Source organism: Mus caroli, unplaced genomic scaffold, assembly GCF_978045245.1.
Source record: "Mus caroli unplaced genomic scaffold, Mus_caroli_1 scaffold_10, whole genome shotgun sequence".
Taxonomy (NCBI): Eukaryota; Metazoa; Chordata; class Mammalia; order Rodentia; family Muridae; genus Mus; species Mus caroli.
The window spans coordinates 27,204,354-27,221,831 of NW_028227265.1; the positions used below are offsets into that span (position 1 = coordinate 27,204,354).

A 17,478-nucleotide genomic window follows, 5' to 3' on the forward strand; every position below is an offset into this window, starting at 1 on the left:
TACAAACCATCAAGCTTGTCCTAGGGGTGGCTAATTATCTCCTCAGATTAAGGAATATACATTTCTCTATAGCAAAGGGTTTTAATAGGGGTAAAGATGGTTTGCCCAGGCAGGGTATTGTGAATGGAGAGGCAATAGCTACAGCTGTGGCTATAGCCACAGTTCCAACCAAACTTATCCTGGGAAATAGCCCATGCAGCAAGGGAGAACAGGCACACATTTGTTCACCTTTGTCCATGAGTATGTCTGAGATTAATTCAGGTTCACTGAGTTCATTAGGCTAGAAGAATGCAGGGAGGCTCCCTGGAAAAGTGCTAGGATGTATAAATACAGTGGTTCAGAAAGAATGACTAAGGAGTTCAGTGAGCTACTGAAGTTAGCACCTCCTAGCCATGCTTGATACTCAATCTTGATCTGTGGAGAAAGCAACTGATGAAAACAGATGGAAACTTTCCATTCTGTATTAGATTTTGCTTGTGTTTGACTTTAATATCTTATCTTCTTAGTTAGAAACGTCTGGAATCACCTGACATTGCAGAGAATAGATAAAAGCAGACCTTCAGAGTATTTCATCAAGATTATCTTTGTTATGAAATGGTGTTTTAGCATTTTGTTTTGTCCATCCTATCCTCTGGAAAAGGTGTTGTCATATAGCTATAACGCTAACTCTTTAGTGTTTTACAGCTTTGGAGAGACAACCAGATACAATGATACTGCTATCTACCTCACAATCCTACTGGGTCTGACTTATTTAAAAGAAAAGGAAAAGGGTCATTATAACAACAGCTATGGAGTTCAAGTCCAAAAGTTTCACATGGGTGAACATTATTGTATGAACACCCTAGTACTAGGAGTTAGCTATCTTCTGGTGAGTTGTTGTCTGGGGAAGGTCCTGAGCTCCCATCCCTCAATCATAAAAGCTATTAATCCTGATATTATTTTTGGTTGTGTGTCAGAACTAGACAGCAGGACTGTCAGTCTGGCTTTCATAATGTGAGAGGGTGCCATGCAGGTTGTTAATAAACTGTCATGTACATTCCTTCTTTGCTATGAACCCTAGATATTATAGAAGAAGATCCGGATAGGATTTGCCTACTTGTGCTAGAGTGGTTCAGCTGTCATGGGGAAGACCAATAGCCTTTTGACTTAAGAGTCACCACACAAGAGAAAGTCCACATGTTGTACTGTATACCAGAACAAAACCCCGTGGCTGAGGAGGTCATATGTCTCCATTGGAAAACAATTTCTATTCTTTTACTAAGTTATTTGATGTGCCTGTGTCTTAGTTAGGGTTTTACTGCTGTGAATAGACACCATGACCAAAGGAAGTATTATGAAAACATTTAATTGGGGCTGGCTTACAGGTTCAGTGGTTCAGTCCATTATAATCTGAGTCTCTTCATCTTAGCCTCAGGCAGACTATTCAGAGAAGGGCAAAAGTAGCCATATTCTTCACCAAATTACCACAAAAACAGTCTTTATGCCACATTCTGAAATTCTTCTCCTTTGAAATCTCTTAGGCCAGGTCAACACAGTTCAAATCACTCCCAGCAACAAAATCTTCCATATTCCTACTAAGATGACCCATTAAGCCCCACTTAAATCATTCCATGGCTTTCCAAATCCAAAGTCCCAAAATCCACATTCTTTCAAATAAAAGCATGGCCAGGGCTATCACAGCAATACCCCACTCCTGGTACCAACTTCTGTATTAGTCAGTGTTCTCTAGAGTCATAGACCTTATAGGTAGTCTCTATATAGTAGAAGAATTTATTGATGACTTACAGTCTGTAGTCCAATTCCCAACAATGTTTCAGTAGTAGCTGTGAATGGAAGTCCAAGGATCTAGCAGTTGCTCAGTCCCACACAGCAAGCAGGAGAAGGAGCAAGAGTGAGACTCCCTTCTTCTAATGTCCTTATATGGTCTCCAGCAGAAGCTGTAGTTCAGGTTAAAGGTGTGTGCCACCACACCTTTAATCCCAAATAGCCTTGAACTCAGATCTCCCTGTCTTAATCTTCCGGAATCCATAGCCACTATGCCTCAAGATCTCTATACTAAGATCCAGATCAGAAACTTCTATCTCCCAGCCTTCAGATTAGGGTCACTGGTGGGCCTTCCAATTCAGGATTGTAGTTCATTCCAAATATAGTCAAGTTGACAACCAGAAATAGTCACTACAGCCTGTCATACTGCCTTGCAAATATGTGTGTTTATACCCATAGGTCTTTGTTGTTATCAGCCTCCAGTAAGAAACACTAGTGAAGCTACTCACAAGTAACTGATACTTTAGCATGGCAGCCTATTTCTTTGCAATAGGTGGATGTACATAGTCACCCCCTTCAAGGCTCAGGGATCATTGTGGAATAGAATAGCAGAAAGAATGTTAGAGCAGGAGGAATGGGGAGAAGATTGCATACCAGTTTCTGTGTGTTAAGTCACTGCATTTTGGAGGATGCTGCAAACTCAAGTAGCTTCAGGAAGTCTCTGAAACTGACCATATTCACTAGCCACCCCTCTGCCCTATCTTCTGCCAGACTAAGCAGCAAAAGCTGAGAGTCATCCTCAAATGGAAGAAAGTAGAGCTGCAAAGAAGACTCAGAAAGCCAAGGGTAAAAAGGACATCTCAGACAAGTAAGGTTGCAAAGAAGACTCTCCAACCAGACTGCCATGAATAACCAGAAAGCAGGTGAGCTGCCTGGAAAAGACACTCTCCAACCTGTTGACTGACTGCAGGCTGGGCAGTGTATTCCAGATTTCCAACTTGGGGAGTTGTAGCAGTCTTGTTCTTGTAAACAACACCAGCAACAGGAAAAACTGAGAGAAAGAGCATGTACATTCAATCCTAGAGGCTCTTTTACTTTCAATTTTCTGTAAAGATGTGCCAGGTCAAGTAGAAAACAAAAGATTAACTCCTTAAACTATGTGGCCAAGATGAACAATGGGTAAAATGGATTTGTTTTAAAGATTGTTTAGTTCATATTTTATTATTTTTTGTTTGTTTTGTTTTGGAGTTTGTTATTCTTTTTTCTTTTTATTAGATATTTTGTATATTTACATATCAAATGTTATCCCCTTTCCTGGTTTCACCTCTGAAAATCCCCTATCCCATCCCTCCTCAGCCTGTTCACCAACCCACCCACTCCCACTTCCCTGTGCTAGTATTCCCCTACATTGAGGCATGGAGCCTTCTCACACCAAGGGCCTCTCCTCCCATTGTTGTCCAACAAGGTTATCCTTTGCTACATATGCAGGTCAAGCCATGGTCCCTCCGTGTGCATTCTTTGGTTGGTGGTATAATCTCTGGCAGCTCTGGGGGTATTGGTTGGTTCATATTGTTGTTCCAACTATGGGGCTGTGAGCTCCTACAGCTCCTTCAGTCCTTTCTCTAGCTCCTTCATTGGAGACCTTGTGCTCAATCCAATGTGTTAGAGCATCCACCTTGAATTTGTCAGGCACTGGCAGAGCATCTCAGGAAACAGATATATCAGGCTCCTGTCAGCAAGCACTTGTTGGCATCCACAATAGTGTCTGGTTTTGGTGACTGTATGTGGGATGGATCCCTAGGTGGGGCAGTCTCTGGACAGTCTTTGCTTCAGTCTCTGCTCCAAACTTTGTCTCTGTATCTCCTCCCATGGGTATTTTGTTCTTCCTTCTATGAAGGACCAAAGTATCTACACTTTGGTTTTCCTTCTTCTTGAACTTCATGTGGTCTGTGAATTATATCATGAGTATTCTGAGCTTCTGTGCTAATATCCATTTATCAGTGAGTGTATACCATGTGTGTTCATTTGTGATTGGGTTAACTCACTCAGGATGTATTTTCTAGTTCCATCCATTTGCCTAAGAATTTCATGAATTCATTGTTTTTAATAGTAGAGTAGTATTCCATTGTGTAAATGTACCACATTATCTGTATCTATTCCCCTGTTGAGGGACATCTGTGTTGTTTGAAGATTCTGTCTATTATAAATAAGGCTGCTATGAACTTAGTGGAGCATGTGTCCTTATTACATGTTAGAGTATCTTCTGGGTATATGCCCAGGAGTGGTATAGCTGGGTCCTCCTGTAGTATTATGTCCAATTTTCTAACCAACTTCTGTCAAGCTAATGCCTTCATCCCTCATCTGTGCCTTATTTGGAAATATGAGGGATCATAGGGTCACCCATGATCTTTTAAAAAAAATGTTTTATTTATTTACATTCCAAATGTTACCCTCCTTTTCAATCCCTGCTCCAAGAGTTCTTTACTCATGCCTCATTTGCTTCTGAGAGAGTGCTCTCCACCACCACCCTAACTCCCTCATATACCCATTCACCTTCACCTCACCCCCTCCTCACATATCCCTCCCCTGGGCAATCAAGTCTTGATAGGATTAGGTATATTCTCTCCCATTGAGGTCAGATAAGGCAGTCTTCTATGAGGGCACAGACCAGCCCATATATGCTCTTTGGTTGGTGCCTTAGTCTCTGAAAGCTAATAAATATTAGTGCAGCAGGAGGTCCAGGATTGGGAAAAATGAGGCAGAGCTAAGAGATGCAGAGAAAGGGAGATGGAGGAGACAGGTAGAAGGAGGAAGGAAGATGGAGCAGGAGGCAGATGAACCAGATTCTGTGTGGCTTTAAATAGCCACAAGTAGCTATGAATATAAAAGGGAATAGAATAATTTGGATATCTTGTCTATCTAAGGTGGCCAGCTTGTATCACTATTTGATTAGCTTTGAAATTATTGTGTGGGCATCTTGTGAATTGAGAATTCATTGATATATAAATCTGACTTATTGTTATAAGCTTTACGAGTTTTGATTTTAACTAGTTACTGGGAATTGTGACAATAACCTCGAAGTGGGTGGTCATTGCATGGAGCTTGCATGGCAAAGACCCGACAAGAGAACATATTGATGTTTCAGGAACTCCAGGCTGAGAGTCTGGTGAGATAAGAACACCCTGCTGGAGCTATGTAGCCCACTGGTGCCAAGAGATTTTGGAGCTATGAGTCAGAGACTATCCCTGAGATAAGAACTGTCAGGTGAGACCACAGGGGCTGAGAGTAGCTGGGTATAGCTCAGGAACTTGTTTCTTTTCTTTTTTCTTTTCTTTTCTTTTCTTTTCTTTTCTTTTCTTTTCTTTTCTTTTCTTTTCTTTTCTTTTCTTTTCTTTTCTTTTCTTTTCTTTTTTTCTTTTCTTTTCTTTCTTTTTACTTTTCTTTTTGTTTTCTTTCTTTAAATATTTCCAACAACAACATGGGGATATTATTTGGGAACATCCTGCTTACTGGGAACATTCATTCTTATTAGCTGGGGACTTAGGATAATTCTTTTAGGTTAGCGCAAACCACAATAAAAGCAGTACCTTGTAAACAGATCTATACAATTCAAAGAATTTATGTTGACTGTACTGGACAGAAAATTGAAAATATTGGCACTATTTGATACACTATTTTTATGGCTACCCTGAATAAAAGTCTGGTGTGTGTGTGTGTGTGTGTGTGTGTGTGTGTTTTGTTAAATCAAAAGTTTAAGAAAGTTATTGGCTACAGGAAGTGACTGAAGGACAAAAAAAAAAAAATGGCCCAGTTATTCCTTATTCCTACATTCAGAAAAGACATGTCTAAACACAAGATTACAATTATCTGGGCTCTAACTGATTCTGTGGAATCAGTTAGATTTTGGAAATTTTGGAAATCCTTTTCGATTCTTGTTGCTCCCTTTGCATCCCTATAACCTGCAAAATCTCAGTTGGGTGATAGCAATGTTTCTTCAGGCTCCACAGTGTCAGGCATAAGAATATGAGGTGGGTTTTTGTTTGTTTGTTTGTTTGTTTTGATTTTTGGATTTGTTGTTGTTTTGTTTTCCCAAGAACATAAGTAGAGATTTTAGGGTTTCAAGACTCACGTAAACTAGAACAGTGCCCTGGAGTATACTTGGAAACTTAAGTGTATGTTAAATCCATTGAATATGAGGGAAACTGTAGCTTTTAAGGGTGTCATCAGCAATGCTATCTTCATTATTTTAGTAGCCCATGCTTTTACTGGCTTCCTTCCTTCCTTTCTTTCTTTCTTTCTTTCTTTCTTTCTTTCTTTCTTTCTTTCTTTCTTTCTTTCTTTCTTTCTTTCTTTCTTTCTTCCTTCCTTCCTTCCTTCCTTCCTTCCTTCCTTCCTTCCTTCCTTCCTTCCTTCCTTCTGTCCTTCCTTCTTCTTTTCTTCTTCTTGGCCAATGCATTTGCCAAGCATCAGAAATATTTATGGTACTCTTTGTTCTACTCCAAAACCAATGCCTGAAATGCTAAAACAACATATGCAGATTTTAATATGGGGGTTTGATAAACAACTTGTTATGCTAATAATAATCATTATAAGAATTTTTTATGATAAAAAGTATATCTACACCAAATTCTCTAGGCACCTATGAATGCCAAACTGAATATATTGCCTAATAAAAGGGTAGCCTGGGTCCATAAATCTCAAGCATACTGAAGAAAAATTCTCTATAACCATCACCAACTACATAATAAATAAAGCAACTATTCACCCATGTAAAACAGGGAAAATATGGGGTTTTAAAAGTACCAGAATTTGTATCTGTGGATTCTAATGCCAAAGCCAAAAGCCTAGGAAAGTGCTTTGCACTGAAATGGTCTAGAAGTCCCTCTAAAGTTTAACTAAACCTTCCCTTAAGTGGGGATAGACCATCCATCCATTGACAAGTTTATAGTAGTTGAAAAATTTATAACATGATATATGTTACATTGTTACATGTACTCCCTCAACATTACTGGATGAATATACCATGAATAACTTTAAATTCAGAAAGATTTCTGCATAGGTGTCTTACTCTTGTTGTTATGTCTTTTATAAAGCTGACATTTGCTGTCTTCATGCAATATTAACTTGTATTCCTCAACTTGACCTTTGTCCACTCTCTCTAGCAACTCTGACACAGGAATCACATCCTTCCATACATAATTTGGACTTAGAATGAAACATGCCATATTTCCCATAGGCCACTTGAAAGAGTCAGCTTCATCCTTAACTTTGCTACATCAGAAATTAAAATGAGCAGGACTGGATAGTAAATACCTCCATATAGTAAGTCTCTTGTATATAGTGGTAGATATGCTTGTTTCATTATTTATAGCATTTGTTGCTATTACAAATACTTGATTAAAACAATTTAAAAGGAAGAAAACTTTATTTCACCTGTGGCTTTCAGTGGGTTCTGTTTAAGGTTGTGGTTCCATTGTTTTTGAGCCCTGTGAGAATGAATATTCTGGTAGGGAACCTGTGGTAGAACAGACATGTTAATTCAAAGGCAAGCCAGTAGCAGAGGAAGGAGCCAATCTTATCCTCAGAAGCATGGCTTATTGAGCAATTTACACTCTCCAGTTAGGCATTACCTACTGACATCACATCCAAATCGGAACTAATTCATAGAATGATCCACTGATGACATTAGTGCCCTGATGGTACTAGCAGTTTAACTGATTAGATTTATCAGACTTTTAAATCCCAGTTGTTCTGGGATCATGGTAATATTCAAACATGGAATAGCGTGTATCTCAGCTCAAGGTACTATAGAAATGTCATTATTGTAGTTACAGGGGGAGAGTGATTTCTAAGATTAGGGAGATTCTAAGAAGGTCCCTCTTTTGGACAGAAGAATGTTCTCTTTAATTTTCTATCTATTTATTTATTTACACTCCAAATTTTATTCCACTCCCACTCCACCCTCTGAATGTTCCACATTCCATACCTCCTGCTTGCCCCCCTGTCTCCACAAAGATGTTTCCCATCATACACCCCATCAGACCTCTAAACTTCCTGGGACCTCCAGTCTCTTGAGGGTTAGGTGTGTTTTTTCCTGATTGAACCCAGACCTGGCAGTCTTCTGCTGTATGTGTGTTGAGGGCCTCATATCAGCTGGTGTATGCTGCCTGGTTGGTGATACTGTGTCTGAGAGACATCGGGGATCAAGGTTAACTGAGATTGCTGTTCCTCATATGGGTTTGTCCTCCTCCTCAGCTTCTTCCAGCTTTTCCCTGTTGTGGTAAAACTCTCCATCAAAAATATGCCCCAATAATGAAAACACAACAAAATTAATATGAATACATGTTGTGTGCCTAGATTTGGCATAACTACCTATACACTACCATCTTCCACATCTATGAGACCCCTTAGAACTTGCAGTTTCTCCAGGCCATATGCTTTTCTGCTTTGTTTTTCTTCTTCTTCCTCTTTCTCTCCTCCCTCTTTGATTTTCTCCTTCTTTTCTCTGCCCACCTTTCACTCATCTTCCCTTTTATCTGCCCAATCACCAGCTCTCCTTTATTTTACAAATTAAGGTGGGAAGCAGGTTTACAGGAAATCACTTGAGTGCTGACTCATTCCTTGTTCACAACTACTCACAGGAGAACAGATTTAACATCAAATACAATTAGCCCCAGGAATATCCACAACATTTCCCCTTCCTGCCCAATTAAAAGACTATTTTATTGCAGATATAAGTGAGCATAACTATTACTATTTTGTAATTTATAAAGTACAAGAGACCTAACACCCAGTCCATCATCTTTGTTAATTAAATAGAACCACTGTCATCTATCCTTACTTAAAAGAACTTTTAGTATCATCAAGATAACCTTTTTGTTTGATTGTCTGGAATCTAGTTCTCAGGGAGTCTCTCTCTATCAGATCTGATTCATATAGCTCTGGAAGGTGTAAATACCTTAATCCCCTTTCCCCCAAATCAGCATATCTTTTAGCATATAACCAGGAAAACCTGTACGTTGGCCTCTGTCCCAGAGGAACAATAAAACAACCACAATACTCAAAATCACACACATTTTAGCCTATTTAGGTCTTTCTAATTTGTCATGTCAGGATATTAACCTAAAATTTCTGTGGAGCCCATGTTAGACATAATATGAGTCTCCCGCAGACTTTATCATACCATGTTTAAAACAATTGATTCACACTTCTATTTTCCTTTTCTTTCCTCTCCTTTCCTTTTCCCATTTTCCTTTCCTTTCCTTTTCCCTTTCTCCTTTCCTTTCCGTTTTCATTTTATTTCCCTTTCTCTTTTCCTTTCTTTTTTCCTTTTGAAGAAATATAGTTTTTAGCTTGGCTAATGTGCACCAAAGCTGTTTGCAGAAGCTTTTCCCTTCCCCCTGCTGCTTGAAGAACTTTCCCTTTCCCTGCCAATGTAAGCAAGTTCAATATTTCAATACCACCCGGCCCCTTCTCCATTTGAGAGGATTGACTAAGAGGTCATGATGAACACAGCTGCCAGAGGAAGAGTAGTTGTTCTCAAAAATTAGCTACAACACAGATAACAGTCCTTGGAAACCCTACCTCAGTTTGAATTCCGAGATAAACCACATACTGCCTTAACCTTGCTGACAAAGTTTTCTGGCACATCAATAGCTAGGTAATCACTATGCAAACCAACCAATGCCTGAAAAAGTTACTTGCTACACCAATTAGAATAAGACAGCTACCCTGTTGCTCATATCTGCCCCTTACAAAAGTATAAAAAGTGTGTTCTTTCTTTGTTCTGGGTCTCTCCTCTGGCCTGTGTGCTGAGAGGGGAGTCCCTAACAAGTTGGAATAATAAAAATCCTCATGGAGTTGCAGTGATGGCAGTCTCTGTTGTCTTTGTGAGTGAGGGTCTTTTGATGAACTCCAACACTTTCCCTTTCCCTTTTCCTGTTTCCTTTTTCCTTTCCTATTTCCTTTTTTCCTTCCCTTCCCTTCCCTTCCCTTCCCTTCCCTTCCCTTCCCTTCCCTTCCCTTCCCTTCCCTTCCCTTCCCTTCCCTTCCCTTCCCTTCCCTTCCCTTCCCTTCCCTTCCCTTCCCTTCCCTTCCCTTCCCTTCCCTTCCCTTCCCTTCCCTTCCCTTCCCTTCCCTTCCCTTCCCTTCCCTTCCCTTCCCTTCCCTTCCCTTCCCTTCCCTTCCCTTCCCTTCCCTTCCCTTCCCTTCCCTTCCCTTCCCTTCCCTTCCCTTCCCTTCCCTTCCCTTCCCTTCCCTTCCCTTCCCTTCCCTTCCCTTCCCTTCCCTTCCCTTCCCTTCCCTTCCCTTCCCTTCCCTTCCCTTCCCTTCCCTTCCCTTCCCTTCCCTTCCCTTCCCTTCCCTTCCCTTCCCTTCCCTTCCCTTCCCTTCCCTTCCCTTCCCTTCCCTTCCCTTCCCTTCCCTTCCCTTTCCTTTCCTTTCCATACCTACTTATAAAAAGCATCTTGTCAAACAAGGATTTAAACCCAGAATTCCTGTGGAGCCCACGTTAGACAGAACATGTTTCTGTAAGACTTATTAGAGCAATATATCTTTATACCATCTTTAAAGCAATTGATTCAAACTTCCACTAATATCTGCCTATAGGAAGAAGATAGTTTATAATTAATAAGCTCTCTGCCAAGAGCAGCCATCCTGTCTGTTGTGATCTCTACCAGCCACAGACATTTATTTATACCATCTATCTGCTGTGCTCTCTACCAGGAGCCACTGACATTTATTTAATACCTATTATAATATCTATTTGTTATTTCCTCTACCTGGAGCCACAGACTTCTATTAATTACTATCTGCTCATAGCAGGCGATTATCACTGCTCTCTCTACTTGGAGTCAGTTACTAATATTCCCTGTCTAGTTCTTAACCTTTATCTCAGGTTAGTTGAATTCAAATCAATATGCTGGGCACCATTTTGTTGCAGTAAATCTCCATCCCAAATATGCCCCAATAATGAAAACACAACCCAATTAATATGAATATATGCTGTGTGCCTAGATTGGGCAGATCTACCGCTACACTACCATCTTCTACATCTATGAGACCCCTTAGAATTTATGGTTTTTCCAGACCATATGCTTCTGCCCTGCTTTTCTTCCTACCCGTCTGCATCCTCTCCCTCTTCCATTTTCTCTCTCTTTTCTCTTTCCTTCCACTCCACCTTCTTTTTTATCTGCCGAATCATCAGATGTCCTTTATTTTACAAATTCATGTGGGAAGCAGGTTTACAGGAAATCAGGTGGGTGCTGACTCATTCTTTGTTCACAGCTATTCACTGGAGAACAGAATTAATGTCAAATATAATTTGCCCCAGGGATATGCACAACATTTCTCTAATTCAATCACAGGGGTCCCTGGCTTCTCTGTCCATTGGTTGGGTGCAAGAATATCACCCTTTCAGTTTATTCTTTGCTAGAGGATAAAAGAAGGAGAAAACCACTCGTTTAGCTCCTATAGAAATAGGAATACTATCCCTCTTATTCACTAGCCATAACGCCAGAAGCAGGCTAATATGGAAGACTTGTGATGACTCAGTTTTACACTTTCATAGTATATTTATGTCTTCAGCTTTAAATCAAGAAATTTCCAACTGTTTAAACTGGAATATCCATACCCAAAATGGTCGCAGAAATCAAAGGGAAATCACTGACTGGTTTTCTTTGTTCACCATGAAGAAATAAGATCCAGAATGAATCTTCTCATTAAAAAAAAAAAAAATCATTGAAAACCAATTCTGCAGCACTCATCATATCACATGCACATTTCAATTTTTTTCACTGGCAAATTATAAGATACTGTTCTAATTGCTTTGAACCAAAAATGTAGAATGTAGAGTTCAGGATGTTAAGACAATAACAAGAGCAATTTCTTTTCTTACATTGTTGTTAAGTCCTACTTCTTTTTCTTTTTCTTTTTCTTTTTCCTTCTTTCTTTCTTTCTTTCTTTCTTTCTTTCTTTCTTTCTTTCTTTCTTTCTTTCTTTCTGTCTGTCTGTCTGTCTGTCTGTCTGTCTGTCTTTCTTTCTTTCTTTCTTTCTTTCTTTCTTTCTTTCTTTCATTCTTTCTTTCTCTTTTTCTTTTCATTGAGATGTGAACATCAGAAAAGGAGGATGTATTTCATGGTTCAATTTTCTCTTCTGTGAAACAGACACTAAAATTTACCAACAATTGAGATGAGTAATCTAAGCAATGTACACCTGGCACCTGGCCGGAATTCAAAGCTTTTCATTATAGGCCACAGCCTGGATACCATGGTCAGGATAACAAAAACTTAGAAGAAAAAGTAACCTTCACTTATTAATTGATATCCTGTTTCTCCTAATCAATTGAAATATATTTTGTTTTATTTCTCTTATCTGTTTATACATAATTCTCACCATTTGTGAAAGTATATTTTAAAGCTAGGCATGGTAGTACACACCTATAATTCCAGAACATGTTAGCTAAATGCAAAAAGTTCAGAATTTGACAGCCAGCCTTTGATACATACACACAGACGTGTGTGTGTGTGTGTGTGTGTATGTCTGTGTGTCTTTGTATGGTTATAAAGTTTGGCCCAGATGCAGATGACTAGCTTTCTATAAAAAGATTTCCATTCAAATCAGAATTAACTTATATGTATATTATGTGATTGGAAAGTACAGATGAGTATGAGTTCAGACAGCAATTCATATATTAGCATTGTTTATGTATTTGAAATACAGCTTTCATTTGATTTCCTTTGCCCTGTTCCCCTTCAATCTTTTTTCATTATAAGAAAAGTTTTCTGCCTATTGCCAACCTTTATCCCCTTTCAGCAATTGAACACCAATACCCTCTGACCTTTAATATGAATAGAAAATGTCACCATTACAACTTACAGCAAAGTAGATAGAATGTATGCAATATTTTTCAGGCAGAAAGATCAGAATCTCAAGGACAATCTGTGCTACATTTATATATTCAGTCTGTACTACAAAAACCACGTTACCATGTTTAGAAAACAAACAAAAACAAAAACAAAAAAAACTCTAAAACCAACCAACAAACAAAACCCCAGAAAGTAAAATGCCTTGACAATGAAAAACATGTAGAAACAAATCAAGACACAAGGGGGGAAACCTTCATTGGATATCATGGATTCAGATTGTGTCTGCCCTTTATGGCTGTAAAGGCATGAAAGAACAACTCAGTTCATGAAAGAGTTCACATCACCACAGACCTGGAAGCAGCAAATGTGAGAGGAACCAGGATCATGTACAAATTTTCAAAGACTACACCAAGTAATCCAGTTCTATAATCTTGATTTGACCTATTCAAAGTTTCCATGGTATCTAAGAAGAGTACTACAATTCAGGGAATGATTGTGACAATCATAACACTTAGGGTTAAAGGTCATGAAATGCCATGTCTGTCTTCTCCTTTAAAGATTAGTATTTACAGTGCTGTATAAGCACAGGAGACATTTCTAATTTTCTTGGAGACTGTTGAACATTCAAACTCAAAGTCTGGTGATTGTAATTTGTGAATGCTCTTCAATTTCTATATATAGATCAGTGCTTGGTAAACAAGAGTCAACACCACATTTCCTTGGGATGGGAGATATATGTGATTAGTATGAAAGCCAAATCGTTAAAGATATAATTTATTCTGAGATTCAAACATAAGTCATAAACTCACCAGTGATGCTTTTAAGTCAAGATAAAATTTGTGATGACATTTTTAGTACTATAATGACTTTAGAAAGTATCTTTTTGTGTGGAGCTATGTAGGGACAAGTTTCAGGAGTTGGATTGTGCTGACATAGTTAAATATAATCTTCCCTCATTCTGTGACTATTTTAATGTGCACCAATATGATGGTTTGGCTGTAAAAAAATTTACTTTAAAATCATTTAGATCTTGACTATGTGTAGTAGTCAGCAAATACTACCACACTATTAAAATCCAGAAAAAAGGAAACATATACCACTATGCTTTGACTTAAAAAGTTTTATATCTGCCATGTTGGAGAAAGTTAAATATAAAGACCATATGTGTAATAGCTAACCTTAGATGGCACAAAGTAGACAGAATTAAGCAATGGCCATGTGTACTGTTCAATATAATAACATTTTAAATATCAATCTCAGAATATAGTGTAGTTTGGAGATAGTCATTGAATATGACGTTGATATATTGTTGTCCAACAGGTCATTGTATTATGGTCACAGAACACCAAAGAAGTTAACTCTATATGAGGGTGTATGCACTTGTCCTTTTCAATGATCTCTTTCTGTGAAGAATTGAGCTGATTTTTCCTCCTAGACATATGATTGCTAGTATTTCATCTTTACCTTTACAAAATCTGTTTCTTTAAACAAAATAAGCAGACTAATAGGATTTAGAAATGATGCTATATATTAGATTCACGTAAATTCTAAAGAAAAATAAATTTAAATTATGACCAGAATAGACAACACTATACTACAGTAAGCTTCATGTTTATGGTGTGTGTGTGTGTGTGTGTGTGTGTGTGGTGTGTCTCATATGTACCTATGGAGACTAGAGATTCAAAAGTGTGTCTTTTCTACTCTCAGTGTCTACTGTTTGATTAAGAAAGAGTGTCTCATTGAAACTGGAGCTGCATAGTTCCAGCTTGGGGCCTGACTCCTGGGACCAGGAAAATGTCCTCTAGCCACTGGGAATCAATGATGTGCTCTGACACTTCTGCATTTCTCATATATTCTCAGGATCTGAACTGAATTCTTCAAGCTGTGCCGCAAGCACTTTACTCAGTAAAGCCACCTGTCCAATCCAAGGATAGACCCTGTTTTAGAAAACAGTTAAGGTGATTAAAGGGCTAGGATAAGGTTTTCATTTTTTCACTGTCTTGCTTTATTGTATGAAAGCAGAGTTGTTATCAGAAATGAAGGCATAAGGCAAAAATAAATTTGCTTAATGTGCATTTCTATAGAAATCTGGTTTGACATTATATTTTCTGGTTATTTTGCAAATTTCTTGTTTTCTTCTCCCTCCTCACCCCTCACACCCCTGTCTCTCTCTCTCTTTCTCTGTCTGTGGTGTGCATATATGTGTTAGGAATTTCCTCTAGTTATATGCTTTGCTTCTTTGCTTACTAAAAACCTTGTGTATTTACAATAGGTGAATGGCTTATAGCTAACTGTGAATTGTACAAAATATAATATTTCATCTTAAGTTGAGGACCTCATTTTAACAACATGAAAAAATTATAATCCATATTTCTGACATTTTTTGATAAAAAATTACCTGGCAAATTTATTATTTAGTTTTTTCTTCTTCTTATGCAACATATCAAAACTAAAGTAGGTGGCTTGTATACTATTGTGATATTGGAGAATTCTGCATTTGTATACTTAGATTTTTTGTATTCTCAGAGATTTTTACATCCCCATATTTTCATATTATTAATCACAATGAACATTTTCACAATTTGGTTGGGAAAATCATACCTGTTCTGTTTTTTTTAAAGGTAAGCTATTTTTGGTTTTCAGTTTCAATTCACTCTTTAGCACTTTCAATTTTTCTCTGCACCCTCCCCTGCTCTACAAAGCTTCTTCTGAGAAGATAACTTCTCACCTCTGTAACATGCCTTTTTTTTTTTTTTTTCTTTTGTGAATTACTTATCTCATTGCTGTAGTGAAATAAAAGGACACAGGGCATGCATCTGAATTGCAATCAATGTACTTCATTTTACAAATGATGACCTGATACTCAGAAAGGCTTAAAACCTGGAACTATTTGTGCCCACCTGTTTCTGCATTGCTATAGTCTGAAAGTGGATCTGGAGATGGAATGTGAAGGATTTTATCATATGTAAGGGGCAAAGCCTACATGTTATGGTGATATGCCTGGGTGCAGATGATCTTTTGAAGTCAAGGAAAATGAAGACCCATCAGACACAGAACTTAATTGAAGTGGGCCATGTTTGACGGTTCAGTCAAAACAACCTAGTGATTATTTCCCTGAACATTTCTAAAATTATGTGTTTTTTTTTTTTTTTTTTTACCTTGGTAGTATCTTAAAACCAGAAAATATGTGAAGTGAGCAACCTCTGTGTCTTTTATTATTTTGTGTTTCATTTGGGTAATGTAATCTCTCAGTTTCTTTAACTATTACAAATGACCTTCAAAAATTTCAACCCAACCCAGGAAACTGAAGGGAATATAGACAGTGCTCCCGGGGGAGGGATGGGGCCACCAACCTACCTTCAAAGTTTTTGACCCAGAGTTGTTCTAGTCTAAAAGAAATACAGGGACAAAAAATGGAAGGGATTGAAGGAAAGGCTATCCAGTGACAGGCCCAACTTGGAATTCAATGGGTGGGCACCAAACCCTGACACTATTGCTGATGCTATGTTGTACTTACAGACAAGAGCCTAGTATGGCTGTCCATTGAGAAAATCTACCAGCAGCTGACCAAGAACGATGCAGATACTTACAACAAACCACTGGTATGAGGTTGGGGACCCCTATGAAAAAGTTAGGAAAAGGAGTGAAGGAGCCGAAGGGGATGACAATCCCATAGGAAGAGTAACAATATCAACTAACCTGCATCCCTGGGAGCTCCCAGAGCCTGAACCACCAAGCAAAGAACATATATGGGCTAATCTGAGTCCCTGAACACATATGTAGCAGAGGGCTGCCTTGTCTGGCCTCAGTGGGAAAGGATGTACCTAATCTTCTAGAAACATGATGCCCCAGGGACTTGGATGCCTGGGGCCCACCCTCTCAGAAGTGAAGGGGAAAGAGCGTGAGGGTAGAACTGAGAGGGGGAACCAGGGAGGTCAGCATTTGGGATATAAGTAAATAGAATAATTAATAAATAATAGTAATACTAAAAGAAAAATCTATTGCAAATTTATTTTTATACATAGGCACTTGTGTTTATTCATGTATTTATGAGAAGATGGATCCTGAGAAGTCTTAGTCTCTTTTAATGTCTGACTTGAAGTTAATTCACAACATTTAAAGTGTCATTTCCTTGGGATTTAACCCCCCACATTGGGATTTTAATGTGACAAAATCAAATAAAATTGATTACTTGGTCCTTTTCTATTCCTGATGTTAAGAGAGACACAGTAACAGTAGCCCTATACAGCTCAGTGTCACACATTTTTGCAGCTAGAACAGTGCCTGGAGCATAGTAGGAACTCCAAATATTTGGGGAAGAAAGTTAAGACACAAGAGAATTTTGTTGCAAATAAAGAGTATGATATTAAATTTTGAGAATGTTTGATGTGTTCATAAAGTTGGGTTTCATGCTTTTTCTCCACTGTAAAGACAGAGCTGCAGACTGAGGTGCTAGACGGAATTGTCATCACTCTTTGCACAATCAAGCAGAGCCCTGGAGCCATTTAAATGTTAGTGAAATTGCGCACATATCTACTTCAACAAAAGTTCCTTGATGTTTTACAAAGGTATGGGAAAAAAAATCACTTCAAAGGAGTGACTGAAAAAATAAGTCGTTAAAAATAAACAAAATTAGCGGCTTTTAAATATTTCATCTGTTATTAGGACTCTTGGTTAAAAAATGATAATAAATCTTCTATAGGATACTCATGATATAATGAAAATTGCAGTGAGTTACCAACTATTTTTTTAAGGATTAAGGACATGTTTTGTAGCAAATGGGAGAGGTGTGAATGAGGCAGTAGGTTGGAAGCATCGGTGTGTAATGAGAAACCATATTGAGCTGAAA

The 17,478-nt window shown here is 38.4% G+C and overlaps 1 long non-coding RNA gene across 1 annotated transcript; it reads left to right on the forward strand.

Annotated features, from left to right (window-relative positions):
• The first annotated feature begins 2,586 nt into the window (after positions 1-2,586).
• LOC147002354 (uncharacterized) lies at positions 2,587-17,127 on the forward strand. Its single transcript, XR_015048714.1, has 3 exons — positions 2,587-2,687; positions 16,149-16,231; positions 17,061-17,127. It is a non-coding gene; the product is annotated as an uncharacterized LOC147002354 (long non-coding RNA).
• Positions 17,128-17,478: the final 351 nt, after the last annotated feature.